The 5,309-nt window shown below is 36.7% G+C and overlaps 1 pseudogene; it reads left to right on the top strand.

Moving 5' to 3' along the window:
- The first annotated feature begins 752 nt into the window (after positions 1-752).
- Positions 753-2,348, top strand: LOC149193276 (putative UPF0481 protein At3g02645 pseudogene; annotated as a pseudogene).
- The last annotated feature ends 2,961 nt before the right edge of the window (positions 2,349-5,309 follow it).

Here is a 5,309-nt window from a genome sequence, read left to right as displayed (position 1 = left end):
AACAACATGGCAATATCATCCACATCGAGAGATAATATCAAATCGATTCGATTTATTTGTTAAAAAAAAAAAAGCTGAAACAACATGGCAATTTCCTCCACGTCGAGAGATCATATCAAAGGCGTCAGCCCAGTGGCGATGACCATGTCAATGAACGGCGTACAGGGATTGAATCACGAAAGAGATGAAATCACACAGCTAATTCAACTTAGCGCATGGTAAGACAGACGTGAAGGGTAAGAGTTGGGGTGACGACGATTCTTCAAAGTCTAATTATGATAAAATCATTTATATATATATATATATATATATTCAACTATAAAAACGATATATATAATCAACTAGGCTAAACCAATATTAATAATAACCGTTAGACACCTTTAAAGTTTTAAACCTCTACTTTTGAAATAGCCACCAGCACTCATATGTTGACCCGGAAGCCTTAGAAGAGCTTACCCGTCACCACCCCCAGCGGAAGTGTTGACCCGCCGCTAATATTAATAATAACCGTTAGACACCTTTCAAGTTTTAAACCTCTACTTTCGGAATAGCCACCAGCACTCATATGTTGACGCGGAAGCCTTAGAGCTTACCCGTCACCTCCCCCAGCGGAAGTGTTGACCCGCCGCTACCTTCGCTCTATATAAGCCCCGCGGATACATACGAGTCTCATACATGTTTAATTTTTCTCCTATATTCCCAAACATTTCTCAACAATTTTGTACGCGCCTCGTTGTCTCTCACCCTGAAACATGGAATCCAACACTAGCATTGTTCAAAAGAAAGTCGATGAGAATATTTGGGTTATTCAAATTAACGAAGGCCTGGATATACTCCAACAAGAAGAGGATGAGGATTTCTGTGCGTCCGTGTTTAATGTGCCCAAAGAGTTATTTGCACTGAAGCCCGAAGCGTACATTCCTCAAACCGTTTCCATCGGTCCTTATCACCACTGGAGATCTGAGCTCTATGAGATGGAGCGCTACAAACTTGCAGCTGTTCACAGATTTGAGAAAAGAATCAACAAACGAGGCAAGTTTCAGTCCGTCGTCGTGGAGGATTTTAAGAAGCACGACTGGCAAATCCGGAGCTGTTATCACAAGTTCATCGACTACAAGGAAGAAACCTTGGCATGGGTGATGTCACTGGACGCCGCTTTCCTTCTTGAATGTTTGCAGTTTTATATCAGACACGCCAACAATACCCCGGGCGCGGAGTTCAAGCAACTGGGACGAGTCTTGGATCTGAGTGGCAACAGCGCTGCTCACAACTCTATTGTCAGAGATGTGATTATGCTGGAAAATCAACTGCCGCTGTTTCTATTGCACAAGCTTTTGGAATTGCAGATGGGTTCTAAAGTACAGGCAGAGGAGACGCTCTCCAGGTTGCTAAGGTTTGTTTGCCAGGAATTATCTCCTTTCACCTTCGAGTTTCCCGACAACTCAGATCTCTATATAAATGGGAGAGGGCACGTCCTAGAGGTGCTGTACTACGCCATCGTCCCTAATGTTTGCAACAATCAGAATCCAGAGCCAACTGATGAGGAAGAAACGGAGTCGCCTGACGCAGTAGACAGTTCAACGGTTAGACCGGCCTTAAGTAAATTGGTATGGAAGGCTCTCTCCACTCTAAACATTCGCCCCCTTCGATTTCTCACGAAGTTGCGTGGGCGATTGCTAAGCCTAAGATCCTTCAATCTTCATGTCAAAAATGATACCATCCAATCGGCGGAAGGAGAGGGAGACGAAGAGGGGAATGGCGAAGAATCCGTCGTTAAGATCATACCACCCACGCGAGACGAACTGGCTATTCCATCCGTGGCAGATTTACACTCTGTCGGAGTCACATTCGTCCCTACCTATGGTGACCTCACCACAATACAATTTGATGAGAAGACTGCCACGCTTTACCTCCCCAGCATAAAATTGGATGCCAACACGGACGTAATTTTGAGAAATCTGGTGGCATTTGAAGCTTCAGCGGCGCCCGGTCCGCTGGTTTTCACCCGGTACATCGATTTCATGAACGGGATAATTGACAGCGAAGAAGATGTAAGATTGTTGAGAGAAAAGGGAATTATCTCCAACCATCTGAAAGGCGACGGGGAGGTAGCGAGCGTATGGAACAGCATGGGTAAGTGCGTTCATGTCACAAAAGTTGAATTTCTAGACAAAGTGATAGAGGATGTTAATATGTATTATAAGAGAAAATGGAAAGTTGTTGTGGTCAAGTTTGTGAAGAAACACATATTCGGCTCGTGGCAATTCGTAGCTCTGGTATCTGCAATGATACTTTTGGGTATCTCTTGCTTGCAGGCCTTCTGCTCTCTCTATGATTGCAAAGTCTGATTAAACCAAATACAATATCCTGGAAAAGTGCGCACCAGAAAACTAGAGGTACGTACCAGAATCGAATGGGTTGCCCAAACGTACTCCAAAAATACTGGAAATTGCTTTGATCCAAATCGAAGACTGCCACTTCTGGTTGCTTTTGCGGGTTCTCGTGACATGGTTAGATTGGCGTGTCGCTGCCATTATAAACCATGTCTTGCTGTATCATCATTTGAGGAGGCGAACCGTGAATATTATAAAATACAGATATGTGGTAATGATTTACGCCGGCTACCTTGAGAGACTATAAAGTACCGATATGAGGTAATGATTTATTTACACTGACTATCGTGAAGAGTATAATCTACAGATACGTGGTAGACAATTACACGGACTAACCTGAGGGAGAAAGGCTGATCTTAATTTCAATCAGAATGCATATATTTGTGTTGCTTTTCCACAGTGAAAAGTAAAAAAACAAAATTACATTTAAATTTACTATTATTTTTATATTTTATTTTCAATCAAATTTAAATTTACTATTATTTCTATATTTTATTTTCAATCAAATTTATTTTTATTAAAAATATAGGAGTAGTCTAAGGACGCCGAGGAATTGCTTGGACTGGAATTGCTTGGATAGTCAAAAGTGGCCGGAATCCGGGCAAAACAATTTCAAAAAGTCTTGTATAAGCAGTGTTTGAATCGTGTTTTTGATGGTAGAAATGGATTCAGCGCAATCAAAAACATCTAGGACACCTAAAATTTTGAAGTTTAACAATTATAATTTGGATTTACAAAAATCCTCGCTAAATATGACTAGAATTTCCATAACTTTCCGTACAACTCTTCCACCTCGATATATATATATATAAATTAAATGGTAAATAAAAAATAATACAATATAATAACATGAAATAGAAAAAAAGTTGTTAGATATAGTTTAATCGCTACTCCTATATATACCTAATAAAAAATAATAAAAAAATGAAAATATATAACAAAATTCAAATTAATATAATTCAATGAAATAATAAAATATATATTAGTAAATAACTACACGGTTGTTAAACGAACACTTTACAAATTTAGATCATAAAATTATTTAATCAAAACTAAATCATTGATTAAAAATAAATACAAAAGCATTGACACAAAAGGGACTAATAAATTTATTTAAAGATTGGAAAAGTATTAAAAATTAATCTTAAATAAAGAAAAATAATTATATAATTATAATATATTCAAATGAAGAGAAATATAAGCATTTATAAGACACGATCATGGAATGATACAATATTTTTCGCTGAACATAGTTCTCATACATCCAGCTGTGTCAAGAGTTTGTTGTACTGCAATAGTGAAGAAAAAAAATTAATATATTAATCCAAGTTGACTTTTGATCATCTAACACTAAAAACCACAAAAGGAAAACATTAAAAACAAACGGAATAAAAAAATTAAATAAAAGAACAATAATATTTAGAAATGAAACACTGAAAACAAAGAAATCGAAAAGATAAAAGATTGAAATGAAAAGTGTGAAGGAAATTATATATATATATTTAATTTGTTTAAATTATATAATTTTTTCATTAATTAAAATAAAAAGCAGTTTAAAAAAATAAGAAAATTGTATTTATAATTTTAATATTGAAACAAAAATTAATTGAAGTGATTTTGTACATATAGAAAAGCTTAATTATAAAATCTAATTTATTTTAGTTTGTAGGAGCAATTTAAAAAGATAGAAGCAACTTTACCCATAAGTATTATGTCTCAACATAATTTCACATTGAATAGGAAGTAATACATTTGTTTTACTAGAATGCTATTTGGGCTAATTATATAAAAATGGAGGAAAATATTAGTAAAATATTAACAAGGTTGCATTTATATGAAGCATAAACTTCACATATCTCTTTCCAACATTGGATTAGATATATACTGAAAATGTGAGGCTTCACGAAACTGTTTATATTAATGCAATCGAGTGAAAGAATGGTAGTTTTACTAACTATCCAAGATATGAATAGATAAGTGTGGAGAAAAATAATAGGAAAATATTAACAGGGCCACAGCTATACTTCAAATAAACTTCACATGCTTCTCTCGAGTATTCAATTGATATATGGAAAAGAACAAAGTTCATCAAACTATTTATATTAATGCAAGAAAGGCTTTACTATGGATAAAAGTTTGATCGAGGAGGATCCTAAAAGGCCAATTTTTTAAAGTCCTTGGAACTTAGTGAAAGTTGTCTAAAATCGAAGAGCTCGTTGTTTAAAATCCAATGGTGTGAACGGCACCTCAATTTGACATCATATACAAAAGTTATAGCCAATTAAAGTTTTGAGCAAATGATAATTTTTTTTGCAGGGGCATGACCCATAGGTGCCACGTGGCATGTCCGTATAATGCCATGTGGCACAACTGTAGAATACAATCGGCTAAATTTTGGGAATATTCTTTGTGAATGGGTGAATGACACATGGGAGAGTGACATCATGTTGATGTTAGCATGATGATGTGGCAGAACAAGAGTGTGCCATGTGTAACACAAATTTGACACTTTAAATAGAAACTAGAACCAATTCAGGGTCACCATGTGGCCCAATCACAGGGTGCCAAATGGAACCCTGTGACTAGCTAGTGGGCTTGGAGTGGACCAATTGTGGCAACTAACCTGGAAAGCAACTAGCTGTGGTTAATTTGGAAATCGACTAATTTTGGAGGCAACTTGGCAAACATGTGTCAAGTCATCGGTCAAATGTCTAAGTTTGGTTGGTGGGCCACGAAGTTGGAGGACCTGCCAACTCTGTGTTATAATTGGCAGTTCGAGTGCTGAGAATCAAACTCGATGGTAGACAAACCACCAACCAATAACCCGTCAGTGGTTAGCAATAAACCATGTAACATTAACAACAAAGCAAAGACGGTCAGATCCATGGAAAATTAACAATCAATACCATACCGTCG

Source organism: Pinus tabuliformis, chromosome 2_2, assembly GCF_031772625.1.
Source record: "Pinus tabuliformis cultivar Carrire ecotype Pingquan chromosome 2_2, CPIR1, whole genome shotgun sequence".
Classification (NCBI taxonomy): domain Eukaryota; kingdom Viridiplantae; phylum Streptophyta; class Pinopsida; order Pinales; family Pinaceae; genus Pinus; species Pinus tabuliformis.
This window is presented reverse-complemented; position numbering and strand designations above follow the sequence as displayed.